General features: G+C 50.6%; 1 protein-coding gene across 2 annotated transcripts in view; it reads left to right on the top strand.

The window, feature by feature from the left end:
* Positions 1 to 493: 493 nt before the first annotated feature.
* The window catches only part of PTP4A3 (protein tyrosine phosphatase 4A3), a 41,804-nt gene continuing 20,375 nt past the window's right edge, over positions 494 to 21,922 (top strand). The window contains exon 1 of one of the 2 annotated variants that reach the window (XM_058035711.1): positions 494 to 578. The gene's annotated coding sequence lies outside the window, so the exon portion shown is untranslated. Of the gene's footprint in view, positions 579 to 4,316; positions 4,460 to 21,922 lie in introns of those variants that run through there. The other variant, XM_058035721.1, reaches the window with a different exon arrangement.

The following is a 21,922-nucleotide window of genomic DNA, read 5'->3' as shown; positions in this document are numbered from 1 at the left end:
TTTTCCTAATATCCCATCTAAACCTGTCCTCTGCAGTTTAAGGCAATTCTTCCTTCTCCTGTCACTCCAGCCCTTTGCCCTAAGTCTCTCTCCAGCTCTCTTGGAGACCCTCTAGACAACCTAAGGGGCTCTATGTTCTCTCCGGAGCCTTCTCTTCTCCAGGCTGACCAAGCCCAGCTCTCTCAGCCTGTTTCCACAGCAGAGCTGCCCCAGTGCCTCTGGTTCCATTTCTTTCCTTTTTCCCTTTTCCTTTTCCCTTTCCCCTTCCCTCACGTTTCCCTCACCCCTTGACCCCGCCCACTCTCGCAAGCCCCGCCCCTTTTCCAGCCCCGCCCACACCCTATAGACCACGCCCCCTCCGCCGTCCGTTTCCTCCCCATTGGCTCCTGCGGGTGCCACGTGACGCGGCGGCGGCGCGCGCGGGGGCGGGGCCGGGTGCGCGGGTGCGCTCGGGGCGGCGGCGGCGGCGGCGGCTGCATGTGCGGGCGGGGGGCGGCGAGCGGGGCCGGCCGGGCGGCGAGCGGAGCCGGGCGCGGGGCGAGCGCAGCCCAGAGGAGCCGAGCGGAGCCGGCGGGCAGGTCAGTGCGCGGGCGCGGAGGCGGGCGGGCGAGGGGAAACGGCGGCGGCGGTGGCCGCACGTGGGTTCGCCCGCTCAACAATGCGGGCGGGAGGGGTCCGTGCGCCGCCGGCTGCGGGGCCACCGCGGCGTGCGGAGGAGGCTGCGCCGTGCAATGTCCCCCACCGGAGCGAGGTGATGGCTCCGCCGCAGCTATCCTGGGGCTCTGGTGGGGGGGCAGCAGCGTGCCTGCCCCCCCGGCCCCCAGCGAGGCTGCGGCACCTTCAGATTGAAGCCAGAATGAAGGGAGGGGAGCCGCAGCCCCGGTGTGCGGGGGGCACACGCTGCTTCCTTCCCGCTGGGAGCCCAGGCGCGGTGCCGCAGTCCCCCACCCCGTGTGCGGGCACGGAGCATCCCGGCAGAGCCCATCTCCGTGGGTGGGATGCAGCGTGGGCACCGTCAGGGCTCCGCGGGGCCTCTCCAGCCCCGTCCGGGCCGGACGCAGCGATCGGTGTCACAGGGGGCCCGAGGGGGAAGCGCCGTGCTCCCGGCTGTCCGGTCTCGCCGTCCCTCAGGATGTTTCCGTCAAACGGATGGGGGAATGGGGCTGCCCTGCATCGGTGGCTGCGGCGGGGGTGGCCTCTCCTGGCTCGTGTTTAGAGCAGGATGCCGAGGGAAGTGGTGGAATCACCACCCGGGGGTGTTCAGAAAACGCGTGGCTGTGGCACTTGGTGACACGGTTCACTGTGGACATGGTGGTGGTGGTGCATTGATGGTTGCACTTGGTGATCTTGGAGGTCTTTTCCAGCCTGGATGATTCAGTGATTCTGTATTTGAGCATGTCTTGTTAGGCTGACAAGCCATTCCTGGCCTTGCTATGGCGTGGGGGCTTGGGAATACCAGTGGTTCCCATTCCATGAGCAGGCAGGTCGCATAGCTGGAGAACATCCCTTGCCATGCCTTTCTCTGCCGTAGGTAAAGTGGATTTTTGCGTGCCACTGGAATTACTAATCCAAGCAATTAGCTGGAATCTGTCAAGTTTGTGCTGCTGCCAATTTCTCTGGTTCATTTGGTTACAGCTTCATCTTTCTGCTCAAAGGAACTGAAATGTAAGCAGGGCAACTGAGTGTCTGGAGCTGTTGGGTTGGGTTTATGTTCATCCTTTGGCCAAAGGAGGATCAGCAAGAAAATTGAGCCTTAATGAAGTCGAATATTTTTTGGCAGCAGTGGAAAAAGAGTAAAGTGGATAAATGGGGCTAGTGCCTTCTTTGTATACAAAATGTCATGAATCTCCCTACCAGGTTGTGAGCTGGATTTAAATTCCACTGTTATAAAGATCACTGATTTTTTTAATCACATCATTGCTAATAGCTTAAGTTAAAAATGCTTCAGGTGGATTTAAAGCTGAGGGCCTTGTGGGCTCAGCAATGTTCTGCACCAATATTTATATACATCCAGGGGCTTAACAGTGTGTTGTCACTTGGCTTCAGAGTGAACTGGCAGTGGCTGATGCAGCATGGTCCCAGACACAGCCACTTTCTGGGGATCTCAGTTGCCACCAAATTTGCCAGTTGGGCAAGTGAAGCGACTTTAGTCTTTGGTAAGTGCTCCAACCTGAAATTTGTTCCTTTTGGGAACATAAAACTTTAACTTTGGTTAACTTGTGTCAAAGATGTGTGCCATGAGCCATCGCCCTGTTGGGTCTGCTTAGGGAGATGGCTGCTTGCAGAAGCAAAAAGCTTTTGTTACAGCTATTTTATTTTTATGTGTGCTTTGATGGCTCAAAAATCACTCAGCTTCCAGTCAAGGCAGTCCTGGGTGAGAAGCATCCACTGGGATTGGCCTGTTAAGTGAGTTTCTTTGATTTGACAGCAGAAGTGCCCAGAGAGACATCAAAAACCCCAACATCAGGGCGTGTTTCCAGCTTCATCATCCCCTGCAAGCCATGGAAATCAGTGGCTTGAGATCCAACAGCACTTGATGTTAAAATAGCAAACAGTAAACATCATCTCCTATCAATAACTTTAATTATGGTTTGGGTTTTGTCTTGAATAGACACACATAGTCATAGGGAATCAAAGTTTAGCATCCAGACGTGCTCAGTGGGGTGGTAGCGTCTTTGGACAGGGTGTAACATGCTTTTATAGCATAAATTAAAATAAAAAAGGGGTTTAGCAGTGTAGCATGCTGTTGTGTAAGAAAACTGCCAACTTTTGGGCTGAGACTGCCTGGTTTCTGGGCATCGTGTGCCGCGGCGAGTTGGCGGGTGGCGTTCCCGGGCGGCTTTGGACGGGGAGAGCAAGTTTTACCACTCTGCAGCTGAACCCTGACGGGGTTTTTCAACCATAAAACCAAGTGCAGAGGAGGCTTTGTGTGTGCCACGGGTAGCCAAACCGAAAGCAAAAATAAACACCCGCGAAAGCTGGGTTTTTTTGGTCATTGACAGAAAAGGAAAGTGCCGGTCTAGGGGAGGGTGTGAAGTCCCGTGTTCGTTACGCTCCTAATCTGGAAAATACAGACTGTGGCACATGGCAGCAGCGTGCGTGGCTAATTTTACACCTTGTCCTTTTCCCTTTCTCTTAATTTAACCCAAAATTAAGGAAGGGAAGCAGCACCCATTGGCCTATTAAATGTTCATTTTTGCCAAGTTATGCCACTTTGCGAACACGAGACGCGACCGGATTCCTGTGGCAAGGAGCCCTTAAAATTTCAACAGCTCTACCTATAAATATAGTCACCGTGAAAGGCAATCCGGCTTTAAAAGAAAAAAAAAAAGTAACCATGCTCTTTTTTTAGTCCCACTGTATCTGCCTGACTTTAGTGCCATGCGATGCATCTCCAGCCGGGCGATGAAGCTGAGGCGGTGTGGAACATTCAGTCTCCTGATTCCTCTTGCTAATTTGTGTGAAGAATGAGTGCAAGCAGAGAAAAAAATAATCATTTTAGTTGTTTTGAAGATTTTAGGGGATGGGATGGTGGGGCTGGATCTCTGCATCCACATCATGGCCTTTTGCAGAGTGATGGTGGTGATTTGCAGTGTGGCTTTTGGTGATGGCTTGGTCCTGGTGAGTTCCCAGGAGCTGCTGCACTGTGGGGCAGTGCAGGATGGAACCTGAAGCATCCCTTGGCTCTAAAGCAATGTCCCAGATGAAAATTAAAGGGAAGAAAAAGAAAGAAGGAAGCTGGCTGCCACCTCACCCCAGAGGTGTCTGGGCTCACCCACTGCTCTCTGATGCAAGCGCAGCAGCTCAGGGAGCTCCAGGGCTGGTTTTGGACATGCCCAGGGTTGCTCAGGGACAGGCTGGCCTCGGGAGCAGGTACAGCATGTTCTGGGCACTCCTCCAGGCCAGTGGGACCCCCCACCAGCCCCAGATGATGTAGTGGGGTGATGGCCACTGACACATCCTGGTACAGAAGACAGCACTGCCTGCAGGGCTGGGATTTAGGTGGAGGAGCTGCACGGGAGGGTGGTTTTGCAGCTTAGTGATGCTTTTCAGCGTGCCCTGCACTTGCATGGCAGAAATCCACCTTTGTGGCCAGAGCAGCTGGGTCACCTTGCAGTTCCAAAACCTGCTGGGTATGGCTGGGCTGGGGCACGGGCTGGGGAGCGTGTGGGAGTGGGGCGGGAGAGCTCAGCGCGGGGAATTGCTGCGTGTGCACTTGGGCGAAGTGCTGAGCCTGGGCTGCGCGGGAGCTGCAGACAGAACCCACACGTGACGTCTGAATTTCAGATGATTGCTGGACCACTTTGCCAACAGCCTCTCGCAGCTCATCAGCTGCAACATCGCTTCTTCTTTTCCCCGGTTTTTTTTTTATTTCCTTTCCCCTTCCCCACCCTGCCTGTTTTCTAAGCCGAAGCAGGAGGGATGAATCCGACACCGAGGGTGGCTGCAGCTGCGCAGGGTTTGTATCCAAATGGTTTCCTGGAAGGCGAGTTTTTTTGTTGTTTTTCAATCTTAAAAATATTTTTACAGCGAGTGTCTCATATCGGGGCTGTTTGGATGTCAGGTTTAGTTTCCCATGACATGGAGTGATTGGAGGAGGGAGGGGAAGGAGGGGCTGGGTGCTGCTTTATGTGCAGATCTCTCTGCAGCGGTATCATTGCCTATTGATGGTAAATGTGTTCCCTCTCATCTCTGTGATAGTTCTCGGAGATTTCCTCTTTTACGTCACTGGAGTTAATAAGATGTTTAACTTGGGAGCTGGGGGCGATGTGCTGTGCTATCGTGTTGCAAGGAACGGGGGGATGACGAGTTCCTGCGCAGACTTGTGCTGGGAAGATCGTATCAATGCTGGGGAGAACAGCTGGCTTTGGAGTCAAACCATTGCCTTTCACCCTTAATGAACCTGACCTGGCTGCATCTCTTTTTTTTTTTTTTTTCTTTTCTTTTTTTTATTGTGACAATGATTATTTTCCTTCTAATGCTGAGAGAGGCAACTCAGTCCTCTCTGTCTGCTGCACTGCTGGAGTCAAGGGTGCACCTTGATTTTTTAAGCAGATTGTGTCTGCCTGGCTGGACTTTGCTCTTTTTTTGCTCTTTTTTGGGGACCACTGAAGCATTTCATGAAAGCACCTGATGGCTTTTTGTGGTGAAGGTGCAGGTGCAGTAGCTGCAGAGCCAGAGCCCTCTCCAGCAAAGTCCTTGACTGTGTGTTTTGTGTGTCACTGGTTGATTATAGAGTTAAGAGAGTGTTGCTGCTGTACATGCCTTGACCAGGAATAGCCTTCCTCCTGCCACAGTTTGCAAGGCCAGCTCATCGAGGGCAGGCGAGTTGGTCAATAAATGCTCCAAGCAGCACCCTAGGGAGTTGGGAACCAAAATGGGAACACTTGTGTCCTTCAGCTCCTCCTTTCTTGCCAAGTTGTTTTCTTCCCCCAGCTCCTTCTCCAGCTTGCCACTCAAACCCTCTTCATTCTGCTGTGTTTTTCCACAAATGTTTTTCAAGCGTGACAGCAGGGAGAAGAAAGCCACAAGTGCTGCAGGGGGTTGATGCATATCAGGCCAACTTTGCCTGTGGCTTTGGGGGCCCCTTCACTTCAGTGACTTGCTGGCTGCAGGTGGGTTCACATCTGGCAGCTGTTGGGCTTGGAGTCGCTTCTGTCTGCCACCAGACCCAACCCAGTCACCTGCACATATTCCAAGGCTCCCAGCTCATCCCCAGGGCTTGAGTCAGGCAGGGTGTTCCTATGTTGGTGTGGAGGGGAGAAGGGCTCTGTAACCCACTCAGGGAAATAGGGACATGGAAGGTTTGCAGGGGGAGCAACCACAGCTCTGGTGGTGGCATTTTCCAGCCTTCCATCAGGACCTGTCACTCGCAGTCCTGATGACATTTATCTGCTGACTTACTGTCACTGATTTTGCTCAGTACCCCTTTTCTTTTTAAGACTAAAATGCTGCTTAAAAAACAACATCCCATCAGCACGTTGGGCTGTTATTTAGTTTTTGGGAGGCTCACAGCCTCCCAGTTCTGCTTTTGCTCTGGGAAGGAAGCAACATGGTTGGTTGCAATTTTCAGCCCTCACGGGAACAGGGGCTTAAAAGATAACTCTACCACATCACAGCTCACACCCTCACTGCTGGATGTGGGAGTTAATTTTTCTCACTGCTGCCATGCACAACAACCCCTCTCTCTGTGCTTTTGCTGGGACAAAGGGAATTTTGGGTGCAACTCCAGGCGGTGCTGGCTCGGCACATGTCCCCAAGCGTCCCAGCTGGGCGGCTGCCCGGGGCCCCCTTGATGCGAACAGGGTCAGCAGCTGGGAAATAGCAGAGCAAAGTGCCTCCCTGGTAATTCCCAGCTGCCGTTAAAGCGGCTTTAAAATAAATTCCCTCAAAGAGCAATTCCAAGTATTTGAGGGTTTGAACTTTTCCGGAGAAGGGTTTGGGAGCTGCCGGCTACCGCACTGCACCCTGGCACGCCGGGGAAAGGCGCCAGGGCAATTGCCCTGATTATCCCACCATCTAAAAAACACTTTTTTGATGTCTATATGATGTTTATTTATTAGCTGCATGTGCAGCACAACTGTTGGAAATGGGGCACTGCTGGAAGCAGAGTTGTGCTGAACTGGGAAGGTGTGTGGCTGGGCAATGTGCTGGGCTGGAGGCAGTGCCCAAGGCTCAGTGACCCTCACTGTGCCGTCCTACCTGGCCGCCAGCCTTACCCAGGGGTGCAGCACAGCCGGGCGCCCCTGGCCGCACATTCCACGGCCAGCTCTGCTTGGTAACGTGGGCACAACAGAAAACAAACTTTGCAGCAAACTTTGCTCTCCCAGAGCCCCTGAAGCTTGCTTTAAAAAAAAAAAAAGCTTTGGAGCAATGTGGTCTTTCTTTTTCTCATGCTCATGAAAATTCTCATACCAAACCAGTAACCTCCACTGCCCTGGTTCATTATTTTTTAAGGTGGCGTTAGGGGGCATTTAAGGGGAGGCTTGTCTCATCCTCTGTGTCCCCTCCTCTCCTGCATCCCGTCATGGCAAATTACAGCTTCATCCGTGCTTGTGTGACAGACACTAAAAGGGGGAGGTTTGGTCAACAAACTGCAAAGTTGGTCTCATCCCTGAAAGGCTCTGGGTGTCCCTGTGCTGGTGCTCCCCAGGGTGATGTGTTGCTGCATCCAGACTGGTGCAACTTCTTGGTCACGGGAATGTCCCCATGAGGCTGAGTACCCCGAGCTGGGGACAGCCAAGCTTTTCCCTGCAGAGACAGTTCTGGGCTCTTGCCCAAGTCCCCTCTCCAGGGCCCTGGCACCAGTGCAAGTGCAGCCAGGCTGAAGGCTGATGATTAAACCCATGATCCAGGTCACTCCTGCCCCTCTCAGTGCCCCAAAATATAAGGATGCTGATAGCAAGACTACATCAAGTGGGGATGCTGCACTTCTCTGCACAGTTCAGCAGGTTTGGGGGTGAACTGAGCTAATTTGGGGTATAACCACCCCAAAAAAAAAACATTGCAGCAGGGAGTTCTTCCCCACACACCCTCCATTGCCATGACTAAGTTGCTTCCAGCTCAAACTGATTTTGTTCGTGGGCTGACCTTTAATCTGGCAGCTTCTTACTGAACTTTCTAGCATATATGTAGTTTTTAAATAATTTTTTTTCTGTGTGGGCATGACAACAAAGCTGTCTCCTGAGGTGGCAGAAAACACATCTTACCTCTTAAGAATAGATAGCGAAACCTGCACATGGCACAGAGAGATTTGCTGTGGATGGGGTACAACCCAGTGCTGTCCCAACCCAAAGTCACATCCACTGGACCACACACTTAGCTCCTTTTTTTTTTTTTTTTTTTTTTTTTTTCCTCCTCCCAAACTAATCCCTCCAGCCCCTCAGGCTTTTTTGTTGTTGTTGTTGTTGCTCCTCTCTGAATTCCTTCTAATTTGCAGGCTCACTGCCAGCATCCAACGCACTATAAAAAGGGGACTTGTTCTTCAAGCTTCCCTCTGGTACAGAGCGTTTGCACAAATAGCAACACGCTTGACAAGTAGGTCTGATTCCCCCTGCTATTACCGAAATGCTCGTAGGGTGCTCGGGGAGTAGAGCTGCTGTCTCAAGACAAGCCAAGCTGAATTTCACACAGGGCCCCGAGCCCAATTCCCAGCCGGTGTTTAAGCTCCTGTCAGCTGGAAAAACGGAGCTGTGCGTTTTTATTTTCCTCTCCGAGAGCGAGCGGATGCGCTCGCATCCCTCCGTGTCCCCCAGCACAGGTGGGATGTGGGCTGTGCCTGCAGACCCAGGTCCTGATGGAGGCAGCCCCAGGGCCACCAGCAATTTTTGGCTGGTCCCCCCCCCTGCTGTTACAAGCAGCCATGACACAAACCCCCTGCCAGCTTCCTTCTTAAAACTAATGAGCTGTTTGACCCTGGCAAGTCCTCTGGGAAAGCTGTTGCCAGAGCCTTGCTGCTCACACAGATACAAACTGCTCTCATTTCCAGCTTAAATTTATTTGTGGATGACTCGTACCCATTTGGCCTTGTTCTTCTTGTACCCACACTGGCTTTTAGCTTGGATGGCTCCTTTCCCTGCTCTGGTATTTATCCTCTGGCAGGCTTTGCCAAGTGCTCTGGGTCTGCCAACCTAAATAACCCCAGAGCTCCTGGTGGAGCATGGCTGGGAGGGGTGTAGGGGCATCTAGGCTTCCTCATTCCTGCAGTGGAGACAGCCCCAGCAACTTGATTTGCAGCTCACCCATTGAAAAGGAAAATCCACCATGCTGCCTCTTGACATCCTCACTGGGGATGGTCCCAGCCTGCAGAAGGACAACCCCAACCACCCTCTCCACTGACAAAGGCTCTCTGATTTGAAACCATTATCTAATTTCATGAGCACACTTCTCTTTTGCAATGCAAACACCATTTTGGCAGAAGATGAGCTTTTTTTTTTTCTCTCCTGCAGCCTTCAGGAGCACCTTTCCCTCTCCTTTCTGGTAGTGCCAGGGCTCATGTTCCTGGCCTTGCTAATCTCAGCCCTGCTGTTGTGAAGCTGACATTTCCCATGCACAGCTGTGCCAGGCGCTTTGCTCAAAGGCTGAAGTGGCTTTAAAATGTGAAAGTTCATCAGGTCAAAATACACACATGGCTCCTTACCACTGGCCCCTTTTGGAGCTGTAGGACTGTCCAGGATGATATGGGAAGAGCTGCAAGGTGTTTGGTTTTCCCCCAGGATGATAATTTTTCACCATATTTTTCACTGCTGCATCCTTGCCATGGGTTTTCTTTGCCTTTTATGTGCTTTCTTTGGGATCTCTGTGCTTATTCCTGGTGATGCTGAGATGCTGGCTAATCCATCCCAATTTAGACATCTGCCTTCACCTTGGCAGGTGGAACTTGGACCTTTGCCCTTTGCTCCAGGTGCCATCACTCACCAGCTCTTTATTTCCTCCAAGTTTGCCTTTAGTTAAGAACCTTTTTTTTTTCTTTTTTTTCCTTCTCTCCAATCTAAACTGCACCAGTATGTGTCCATTTGAGGCAGGATTTCATGTTCCCCTGCAGTGTCCTTCCATCGTTAAACCACACAGAAATTGGCATCATCGAGGAGGAGCTGGCCTCTGCAGTTATTAGCAGGATTATTCTCATCTCCTGGTTTCCAGTGAAGCTGCTGGGCTGGTGTAACACAATTCCCACTAAAGCTCATCTCCACTGTCAGGGAGAGTGATGCTGATGGGGCACTGAGCGTCAGCAGCAGATACCAGGAGGAGACCAGCAGACCCATCACATCTTTCCACATTAAGTGATTTTTGACCCCCACCTCCTCTCCTTCAGGCCGTGGTTGTTTAGCACATCATGTTGGGCATTAACTTCCCCTCCTGAATCTTTTCTGAGGAGCCTGTGGGCTCCTTCACAGCTGCAGCTCCAGCACAGGAGTGCATCACACCCTGCTCTCATCGCTCAGTTTGCTTTGTGCATCGCATTTTCTCACTGCCTAAATCAGCATCCACAGCCTCCAGCACTCAGAGTGGGCACAGCTGGGCATTTTCTGCCTGCAGTGGATCTTCCTTTTTTCTCTCTCCCTATTTATTTGATTTCTCACTGTATTTAAAGGAGAGGTCAGCGTGTGTTTTGCAACCTTCTCCTCCTGTTATTAATTTCTTAGAAACAAAGGGGAAGGAACCACAAGCAATAAAGGGCCTGAGGTTTGAGGACTGGCTGTTTATTTGTCAAAGCTAGAAATGCAGTGACTGAAGCGGACAAGAGAAAATCCTCAATGCAGAAGTACCTCATTTAAGTTTAGGCTTGTGTGGGTCAGATTTGGTGGGGGGTGTGGATTTCCTCCTGCTGCAGTTTTAGATGGAGCTGTTATCACTGCAAACAGCATCTTAGTTTTGCCTTCTGCACCTCATTTTTTCACCCCCCAGCCTGAATTTCCTGCACCATGCCCATCTGATAGTGGTGCCCATCTCAGTGGTGTCATGGCACCCCATGCAGTGGGCATGGATTGCACGTGGCTGATGGCAAGTGGGTGGCAATAAACCAGTCCTAAGGGGGCAAATGCTACCAGGAAAAGGGGATGAGGAGAGTCAGGGTGTCTCAGATGCCCGAGCCAAAGATGCTCAGAAGCCCAAAAGGGACAAAAATAGGTGTCTGGGTCACTCAAGAGGGTTTGAGGACCATTTAAGTTCTTTTCCCTCGGAAGCAGCAATTACCAGATGAAAGGGAATGTCTTCAAGCAGGCATTTTGGAGCATCTGGTTTGTATTTGGCACGATCACTGGGGGAAGCAGGGAGGGCTGGAAGGCTGCTGGGTGGGTTGGTGGCTGGGCGAGGCAGAGGGTGTTCTTCAGGGGATGAATCTGGTCTCTTACAAAATGCATTTTGACACCAGGAGCATTCCCACATCTCTCCTCCTTTTTGGACTGTGCTGTCAATAACTTTTGAAAGCATTAATGCTGAGTATGAGCTGGATTTCTGCTCGTGGGAGGTTAAGGGGTGTCCCCACATGAAGTGGCAAATAGGGGAATGACAGATTTTTCTTTTTAGGTTTCGCCCTTCCTCGCTACAGAGGAGGCATTGGCATGTAATTACCACCAGCTTTAATCCAGCCACACCAACTGCCTTTCTGGCAGACCCAAATACAATAGGAGCCAAAGGTTATTGCCTGCCCTAAATAAAACCATTACAGCCCTGGGGCCTCACCCAAGCCCAGACCACAAAGCATCCAGGACCGGCTCCATTCAGTTTTTCTGAGTCTGGAAGATTTGGTTTGATGGCAATGACCCATAACTTTTTTTTTCTTTTACTTTTTTTAATTTTTTTTGCTTTCCCCCTGCAAAGCCACCTGCACACTTGCAACCACTGTGGCACCTGCCAGGAGCAGCACATCTGGCCAGCATTAGCGAGCCTGCCAAGGATGCACTTGGTTCAATATTTTCTTGCTAAAATCATTAGTGGCTTTAATTGAAAGCAGAGGTGGATGAAGGCACGTCACACAGACACACCACAGCATGCACAGCTCAGCCCAGCACGTGGCTGTGAGCAGTGTCCTCTCAAACTGCTGCCAGATACAGCCCAATGTTCTGCCCATCCATGGGATGGACTGAGACTTCAGGCACCACATAAGGCCCCATGTGGCCTGGAGTAGCAACCCAGGAGCCAGTGCCTCCCACACTGTGCTCTTCTCCCAGTTACTGCTCCAAACTGGGATTTACTCTGCAACCTGAAGGGTTTTCCTCTCTATCCATAAGCAAATACAGCCCAAAGTGATGCAAATGCATGACCTCACCCAGATAAATATTGCATCACAATGAGCACGCCCTGTATCCTTTCACCCAGTCTGAGACACTTGAGTCCATCCTGATGCAGGGGCAAGCCAGGCCAGGGAGGAGCTGTATGATGGGAAAGGCTTTCTCCTCACCTCCCAGTTTAATTATCAGTGTCTCATGTTTGCAGTGTGATGGACACTGGTCCTGCCTCTGTGCAAGGCTGCTCTGGCTCCTGGCATCCCCACAGAGCTGCCAGCAGGGAGAAATTGCATTTCACAACCTGTCTTTTCAGGCTCCCACAAGATTACTGGAGGGAGAGGAATGTGCTGAGGAAAATATCCCAACTGCTGTTAAAAGGCACAGCTTTCCCTACCCCTTTCTGGGATGGCCATTCCTTCACTGAACCAGACACCCTCCTTCAGCTGGCAGCACCCACTGGAGCCAGCACTGTCACCTCCCCACATCACCCTGGGGTCCTTTTGCCCTTCTGGTCTCCCCTTCATGTGCAAATAATTGAAATTGTGATAAGCAGGCTCTTTTATGAAGAAATTCTGCTTTTCCCTCGTGGTGCTCCTGGGACAGAGCTCAGTCACTTTATATCTGGGCAATAAATCTCCAGGCTCTCTAGGGCACACCCGCCACACAAGGCAGTAATGGGCCTGCCAGATGCTGTTCTGTCTGGGTGAAGAGCTCCCCAGCCAGTGCAGCATCTGTTAATCATTTGCCAGGAGAGCCCAGGCAGTGAGGGAGTCTCAAGCTGGATCCCTTTTCGCCAATCCTTTTGAATCACAGTGAAAGTTTCTCGGCTACCTGGTGCTGAAACACCCTGTGAGCTGCAGCAGCCTGGGCTGAGAGATGCATCCTGCACATCTCAGGAGGAAGGTGAGAAATCTTTCCCCTTGGTCCTTCTTCTGAGAGGCATAAAATCCTCACAAGGCCAAAGCTAAGACAGCCTTTTTCCTTGATCTCTCTCTTCTGCTTTTGCTTCAAAATCCAGTGAGCATCAGATGATGAGATGTGGTCCTGGGCAGTGAAAAGCAGTGAGGAATCTTGAACTGGTTTGGTGTTGAGTCATCTCCTCCTGGGCAATGGCATGTGGACAAGGCTGAAAGCAGGGATGGCTTTCTCTGATGTTTCTTCTCTGTTGAGTCTTCTTTCAATATTCCACAATACCAGACCACGCATTTTGCCTCCAGCAAGTAAAACACCTCCAGGTTCTCCACAGAAGATACTGTTCCATCTGGGGGCGATGGTCGGGCTGTTGCACTCATTCTGATTTCTCTCCTAAGCTAATTACAAGCCTCTTGGACTCTCTCAGGTGGCTTTGGCAAGTGCTCTGCTTTTCTAGTGCCAGTGCCAGGGAGCCCTGGCCACATCCATCAAATCTTTCCCCAACTATTAGAAAGCAGTTACGCTCCTTGTGTGTCTTTTCATTGCCGGAAGCTGGTAAGTGGATGGATCCTACACAAATAAACTTCTCGAGGGCAGAGAGTCAAAATGTCCCTGGGCTTGTTTGGTGGGAAAAGGTTAACCAGCGTGAAGTCTATGAATTGCTGCTGACCTGACTTTGTTGACAAAATATAGTTATTAATTGGACTTGCAGGCAAACTGCCTGGGGATGTTTGGAAGGAACTTGTCCATCGCAAGGGCTGAGATCTCCCTGGGAGAAGATCTGTCTGGGCTCTTTGGAGATGAGCCTAGGCCTTGGTCGTGGCTCTGCTTTGGGGTTTTGTTGTTGAGGATAAGACGTGTCAGGGTCTCAGTCTTCCACACTGGCCGTGGGGCCACACAGATTCACCAACAGCAGAGCTGTGGCAGAGGACAGGAGGAGCCTGTCAAGAATCCTGGGACCAGGTGACTGAAATGGTCTCTTGATCTACTGGAAGGTCTCCTTGAAGGAGTAAATACTGTTGGCTAGACAACATTTGAAATTCTTTCCAACCCAAACCATTCTGTGATTTTCGTGATGATTCTAATGAGGCTCCTGCATCCCTAAATTCAGGTTTCTGCTCTCAGGCTGAATCCTGTACAAAGCATCATTACCTGGACAGAAGCAGAAGCTTCATGATGAAGGTGAAGTTCTGGAGTGTGACCTGTGCTGTTCCCAGTGTGCTCCTGAATCCCAGCAGCAGTTCACTGCTGCACTGACACTGGTGACACTCACTGTCACCCTACCCTCAGCCTGGTGGCTTGGTTTTGACAGTGGCAGGGCAATGGTCAGTGCATGTCCCTGGGTGCCACCACAGCCTTTCAGCCCCCATCATGGCAGCTCCAGAGCTGCTGCTCCTCGTGGCTGGCGAGCATCTCACGGCCCTGTGTGAGGAACAGCTTGCTTCCCTCAGCCTGGGAGCGAGCACAACACCCACACTGGCACTGGCCCAAGACAGAAGCTTTGGGAATCCTCCTCGACAGCGTGACAGCAAATGCTCCTCTCCAGCAGGGCCAGTGCTGGGAGGCTCCCAGCAGCAAAGCCCATCCTGGTGCAGGAAGAGCTTGCCTTGGGCTGAGAGGTTTCCTGCACCTGCGTGACTGAATGTGCTGGAAAGCACCTTCCATGTGTGCCAGAGTGGTGGAAATCCAACTGCCAGCAGATGAACGTGTCTGTGCCTGTCCGCCCGTGCTTTGAGGAGGGGGGTGGCACCTCATGGAGGTGGGCAAAGGGGCCCACCTCCTCAGTTTTCCTAAAAAGCTGACAGTTCCCACCTAGGTGAGGTCAGCCACATCCAGGTGGAACTTCATACAAGTTAAGTGTGCTCCTCAAAGGTGACCACGTGCCTGTAGCCCACAGATGAAGCCACCTCTCTGGGATGCTCAGCCTTGTCTAATTCAAGTTGGGCCATGCAAACATGACATGGAAGAGCCAACAGGAGCAAGATCCTTTTGCCTATTCCTCTTGTGCAGTCTCTGGATGTGGTCTTGCCCAGGCTGAAGTGGCCCCAGGGATGAAATGGTCCATCCAGGCTGGAGTTCAGAGCAGCCTGACCGTTCCCTGAGAGCAGCCATGGCAAGCAGCCCACGTTTCACAAGTGGGGTTTTCCCATCAGGCTCTCCAGCTGCTATAAATAACAGGAAACGTTTTGTCATTTTCTGCTCTGGGGAAGGTCAGGAGCTGGATTCTGTGGTCTTTGGAGCTTTAATAAGGTTGGAGATTTATGCAGTGTACCCAGAACTCCCCCGGGACAGCTTGCCTGAGGCTGTTTGGCTCCTTGGATGCAGAAGTCCTGAATGCCAGCCTTTGACAAAGTTACCATAGCTGCCCTTTATGAGCTGTCAGGTCCTGCTAAATCCTTAATGTGCTCTTCATCTCCAGACCAGATGCTAACTCTTGGGTTGCTGCCAAGCCAGCTCATGAGAGGTTTGAGCCATCATTCTGTCAGTGGTAGGAAAAGCTTCCACCATGGATCCCACGATGGATGGATCTAGGGATACCTAGATCTCATGAGCTTGCTGGGAGCCCATCTTCCCAGAATCACAGAATGTGCCCTTGTGAGACCCACCTGTGCCCAGGTCTGGAGTCCTCAGCACAAGAAAAACATGGACCTGTTAGAGCAGGTCCAGAGGAGACCACAAAAATGAACAGAGGGCTGGAGCATCTCCTCATGTTTGCAGCAGGATGGAAACCCAGCAAACCAAGTGGGAAGATCCATCCCCAGGGGGTTGCTCAGACCTCTAGACAGCTTTTCTGGGTCCTGGAGAGCCCCAGGCTCAGACCTGTGCTGCCTGTAGCCCCAGCAGCCACGCAGGGAGGAGGCAGGGCTCTGTCTGCTGCCTCTCCCATTTCCCCAGCAGATGCAGGAATGCTTTGATGTCCACTTCCCCAGCCCCAGTGCCCAGCACCAGGATTAACCACCCGTCAGATGTCTCCATTGACTCCAAATAAATCTTCTAAACTCAGACAAGCACCACTCAGAGGGGTCCCAGCATTCCCCTCTTGCAGAATGAGAGTTAAAAGTCATTTTTCCCCCTGCACCTGCCTCTCTGAAGCCAAGGCTGTGTTTTATTTTTAAAACCTAAGTTTCTTGGTGGTTGGCTCCTCTCCTGGGGTGTACAGGCCAGGGACAAATAGAAAAATTGCCCATCTCAGTGGTACAAAGAAGGTGAACAGTGTGGAACGTGCTCACACGGGTTGAGAGAAACTCTTCCCCCCTCCCCAATCTCTTCTTCCTATAACCAAGACAGAAATGCAGCTCTAGGGATGATCCTTCAGAAAAATACTGAATTTTGCTCCTTTTTGCATGTTTATGAAAGTGTTCTATTTGTCTCTGAGGGGTTTTTGGGTCAAAGTTAGCATGCCCTGTGCAGATCTCTGAAGCCTGGCTCAGTCCCACTTAAATGGTTTCAGTGAGGCTGAATTATTTTTTGTTAAAGCCCATGTGTTTACATTTCATAAGCTTATTTTAAAACACATGTGTATACAAGAGCAGGCTTATTTATATGTCAGATTGGCCTGCTGTGTCCTTACCTGACTTAAGTGTCAAGGAAGCAGCTTTTTTTAACTTTTTACAAGCAGAGTTTAAAATAAAATACTGGTTTGCTGTAGCCAGTGAATCTGCCCAAGAGAGGAGGTCAGGACAAGGTCTTGTTTTCCAACTGTAAAATGTTATTTTGCTTATTTACAGAGCTTCCTCTCACCAGCCATCATTTTAGGTTAGTATGTCAACAACAGCTATAGGTAAAATAAAATAAATAAATAGTGTTCCCTGGAGTCTTGGCAAGCCAAAATCCCCAAGTAGCCAGGCTTCCCAGTGAAACAGCTTTTGGGAACTTTCCATCAGTAAAGCAGGATTTGCTGGGTGACCCATTCTACCCAGGTTCTTGGCAAGATTTCTGATTTCAAGTGCCCCAGGGAAATGCTTGAGAAAAGCCTTTGTGGAGAGATCTTGGCATTTTCTACTTGCCCCAGAGGAAGGATTTTATTCTTGATTTTAATCATATGAACTGGTAACACACCAGTCCAGCTGCAGGAAGGTGAGGAGCACTTATGGTGGTGCAGTTCAGTGCTGGAGTGTGAGGAGATGTGTGTGGACCTTAAAGCAGGATGGGGAGGGTGAGGAGAGCCCAGGGGGCTACGAATTTACACAAAACCAAGGGGAAGCTTTGACTGTAGGACATAAAATTCATTTTTCACAAAGAATGAGAAGTCCACATGTATTTTTATGCCTGTGCTTGGAGAACTTTTCCTGCTTCTATCAAGCTTCCACGTGGGGCTGGTGGACATGGACATGAAGACCTAGGAGGTAATGAGAGAAGTGTTGACATTTACACCCAGGAGAGAGCTGGAGCAGACACAGAGTGAGGGATGGTTTTCCATCCAGAGCAGCTGTAAACCAAAGCCCTGACCACTGGTGGTTATTTAAAGACTCCAGCAGTGTTTCCTGCCATGGGAAGGTGCTTGGCCCACGTTCAGCCTGGGCGACTGCTCTCTGCAAAGCCAAATAAACAACAACCACTTGAACTTTCCACCTTGCAGGCTCAGCCAGATGCCTCATCCTGGGCCATGACCAGGCACCACACCTCAGATGGGCTCTGTGGATGAGCCTGTTTGGAGGATCCAGAGTGACCACCACATTTTGGGGTAGAGGGTGCATTTCCTGTCTCTGAAGGACCCTATGAAAGAGTTTGGTGCTCTTTGGAGCTGAGAGAGGGCATTTGGGAAGGAAGATCTGTGTCTCCATGTCCTTCAGTGACCTTGGGCAGGGCAAAGGGAGGAAATTATATCCTTTAGCTCTAAAAGTGTGCTTTAGATGCTCCATCTCCTCAGAGGAGCACAGTTCATTGGCCAGGACCAGGAATCTCACTCATCAATCCAGACATGGTGGTAATGTGTGACTGCAGTGACCATCTGATCTGCAGGATGTCCATGAGGCTGCCAAGGCATCGGGGCTGAGATGCCCATAGCAAGGCTTCAGCCCTTGGGGAGGTTGGAGGTGGTCCCTTCCATCCTCAGCCCTCCATTGACAGTCAGTATGAGATGTCACAGTCCTCTGTAGGCATTTTGTTGCTTTTATTGAGTTGTAGTCAACGCCGTGCACGTCCTTCCCCACTGTGACCCTTCCCCGTGAGCTGAGATGTTTCAGCAACTCACATGAACCCTGCAGTGGATGCTCCTCAAGTCCAGCTCCTCAGCCTGGGAACTTTAGCAAGACTTGGCAGCGGGGCTGTTGCAGGAGTGTTCCACACAGGACCCAGAAATCTTGCTGTCAGTGCAGCGTCGGCCGGCCCGGGCGCGGGGTCAGGCCCCTCCGAAATCAGACTGTTGACGAACAAGCTTGAGCACATTCAAATGCTTCGTCTGATTTTCTTGGACTGCAGAGTTTCCAAGGGAGCCAAAAAGCTGGCTGCTCCTCTTGTTGACTCTGCAGGCCAGAAATACAGCTGGGTTCAGTGAAATAAGGAAGCTCACAATTCTTGTGCTGGTGTAGCAGAGAGGGGAAAAGCTCAATTTGGAAAAGCTCAAATGTCTTTCTGGAGATAAAGACAGGTCCAAGGTGGTGCTCTCTCCTGCCTGACATCTCTGAATTTCTGGCAAAGAAGCAAATCCAGGGGCATTTCACTTGACCAAGTTTGAAAAGTTTGTCCACACAGGCTTTGAGGAGTGCAGAGAGAAGCTGTGCCTGCACTGAGCTGGGATGAGAGCACAGGAGGCTTCAGGCAGGAGGAGAGCATCACTTTAAACTGCAAATGAACCCTGAAATGACAAAAAACTTGAAGCAAGCCCACATTTCGGGTCAGGCTGGCCGTGAATCAGCTCTAGAAAATGAAAGACAAAACTTTCTGACTTCAGTTCAAGTTATGAACTTACAAACTCTCATTTATCTGGTTTAATGGATGCGAGCCAAAGACATTTTTTGAGGTTAGTGGATGGGACAGCTTCCTGAAAATGAACTCATTGAGAAAGGCGTGATTTGGAGACAAAGTTTGTCTCAAATTCTCATCTTTTACAAGGCTGGGTTAATGTGACATGGAAATACCTTCTGTATATCCCAGAGTTGCTCTTTAGCATCCTCCATCCATTTAGTGCTCTCTGCTAAAATGCAGAGGCATGATAAATCACTTCCAAAAATGAAAGTTGAAAAAAAACAAATCAGATTTTAAACCCATCTGAATGACAACAAATGTGTGAAAAGCTTTTGCGCAGGACAGCCATGTAACCTCACTCCATTCCCCCAAGATAACAAGCACAGAGTGGCAGTGAGCTGTGGACAAGTGGGGCAGCCCATGGTCCAGCTTTGTGATTTCATGGCTCAGAGATGGGGATCAGAATAGAAGTGTCTCACATGTTAGTAGTTTTTGTCAGCAAATCTTAGTAGGGTTGTTTTTTTTTTTTCAGAACAAGGATATTTTCCCCCCTCTGTTTCCCTTTAAAACACTGTTTTATTTTTGCCATTGCTTTAAAAATGGCTGTGTATTCCCCACAACTGTCTTCAGGCATTACAAAAATCAGAATATTGCCTGAAGCCAGGCATAAAAATGCAGCAGAGGCGTCATGCAGGCAGCTGGGCTAAAATTGGTATCTGCTAAAGTTAGGGGAGATTTCATGGAGCTGTTGTTTTATTGAAGGGGACAGGTTGAAGACCAGGGTTTTATCAATACCCTGGCATCAGAGGGATGCACTACTGGTCCTGCATGGTGTGAACCTTCCTCATGCTGGGTGCTGTGGCTGCAAGCTGGGATGTGCTCCTGGTGAGGAGTCAGAGGTGTTGTCACCAGCTTTGGAGGTAGTGATGCCACAATGATGCTCCTGCCTTGCTGGAGAATTGGATGAGCTCAGAGCTGATCCTTAGTGTTAACTAAAGCCTCCTGTTCTTACACTGTGCCAGTCTCCTGGGAGCAGATTTGGGGCAGGGGTTCCTCTGTGCCTGAGTTATTGATGGCTCCATGGGTGCACCCAGCCAGATCACCACAGTCCTGCCAGCTTGTGAGGCCCAGACAGGGAGGCTGTGTCCACATGGGACAGGTTGGTTGGAATTTCCAAACCTTGCAGGGAGGTCTCTTGCTGAGGTCCCCACAACCTTCCAGGTGCCACTATCTGGTGGAGCTTGAGGGAAGTCCCTCTGTTTCTAGTAAATGCCAGCCCAGGACGTGCTAATGACAGCAGAGAGGATGTGCTCCATCTGCGTGACGAATGACACTTACAGGAGATCTGGAAACAGGATGGGGATGTTTTATTGACCAGCTGATAAAAGAAAATGCCAGAGAAATTCCCCTGTGGGAACACAGGGCAGAGTTTCACCCCATGGCTCAGCATTGAATTACAGTGCTCATTTAGCAACCCTTGGCTGCCTGTGCCAGTGCTGCCCACAGTGCCCTGCCAGTACAGCTGCCTGTTTGTAGAGACATGGGCTGGGAACGGATCACGCTGAAAATAAACTTTTTTATTTATTTTTTAACTCCCCCAAGGCATGATCTACTCCATGATGCCTTTGCCAAGACAGCCTCGTGCTGGTAGAATTGAGCCAAACCAGTACCTGCTGACTTTACACTGGAGCAGATGAACCCCATGTCCTGTGGCTAGAAGGGACATCTTCAGTGTCCCTTGTGTCTACTCCCTCTGTCCCACTGTGATCCAGCCCACACCAGGCTTGTTTTGCTCTTGGTTGACATGTGCAGTGCCAAATTTAAATTATTTGTGAAGTTGCAAAACATCCTTAGTGCTGGCTGCTGAAGTACTGTGTACACATCTGTATCTGTAGGGTTTTTCTTCTAGGATAGTGAAACAGTATGGGTTTCAGCACATAGCCAGGTATATTAATAGGAATGCCCTAATTTTGCTTTTTCTCTGTACCAAAGGAGCTTACAATGGGGGAATTAATTGAGCCTTAACTCAGCACTAGGGTGTTCTGCAAAGTCTCCATAGATATTCCTCAATGTTTTGTTTTCTGTTTGCAGCAGCCTGGCTCTTTAGGAAGCAGCAGGAAAAAGAGGTGGAGAAAAACCCTCCCAGGATGCACTCATGGCCAACAGAACAGGGAATGTCTGTCTGCCTCCTCCCCAGGCTGAAACCCTCTTGTGTGCCCCTGGGAGCAGAGGGACAGGGACCATTCTGGATGGATTTCAAAGCCAGTATTTAACCCAGACAGCTTGTTACTGGCGTGTTGCTTTTTCATTCACCTCCTTTCCCTTTTTCCCTGCTGAGAGGCAGAGCATGTGCGTGTGCATCCCCAGAAACATTTACTATCATCAGTCAGCTTCATCATAAATGATGAATTTGAGTTTGCAGCTTCCTTTACCCAGGGAAGCTCATTTGCTTTCAGCTTGATTAGAGCCTGCTCCAGCACAGCAAGGGTGGCTTGGAAATGCCACCCACGCCAGGGTGTCAAAAATGCCTCAGAAACCATCTGGGAGCCAGGGAGCCAAGCGGAGCCGGGAAACCAAGCGGAGCCTTGCGTGTCTCCAGGCCATTAAAGCTCACCCCTGGGGCTGGGGAGGATGTGCAGAGCACGGATGAAACGCTGCATCCTGCCTGTCCCATCCCTGCTGGATCCGGCCCTAGGAGCTGAGGAAGTTTTCCTGCTTAGCAGGGTGGGGAGGCTTCACATCTCAGCCTTTATTTAATGTTCAGGTGATAAAAGCGTCGCTTCCTTGCCTGGCGCGTCAGAGCAGCCAGCACCTTCAAACGCTCCCCTTTCTGCAGGGAATTTGCATTTCCCTGAAGGCAGCACCAGATTTATGCAAAAATCTAGATGAAAGAGAGTCAAAGGCAAAGCATGCTCGTGAGTAAGCTTTCCTGGGTACTTCCTGAACAGTCAGACCCTCTCCTTCCAACCTTTTGGGATTTTGGGGAGAACCTGCTGACTACAGGTTCCTCCAGCCCCAAAAACACTTGGTGATGACCACTTCACCTCCACATTTTCCAAGAGTGGTATCAGTTTGGAAAGGAGCTTTGAGGTTGTGACATCCCACTGTTGGATTTGATTTTTCTGGGTGTACCATTCCCTCTTGGTATGGTGTTGAGGTGGTGTTTCCTCTCTAGACAGAATGGATTTCTTCCTCATCCTGCCATTCCCCTGAGGATGTGGTCCTTCTCCTTCAATGATCTCCAAAATCACCTGGGCACAGTCCATCAAAGCCAGCTGGCTGTGCTGCATGACCTTCTCCTTGCTTTCCCTGACAGGATGGGAAGAGCACCAAGTATCATCATCCCACAGTGGCTCTGACATGAGCTTTTTGCT

This window comes from Melospiza georgiana, chromosome 1, assembly GCF_028018845.1.
Source record: "Melospiza georgiana isolate bMelGeo1 chromosome 1, bMelGeo1.pri, whole genome shotgun sequence".
Classification (NCBI taxonomy): Eukaryota; Metazoa; Chordata; class Aves; order Passeriformes; family Passerellidae; genus Melospiza; species Melospiza georgiana.
This window is presented reverse-complemented; position numbering and strand designations above follow the sequence as displayed.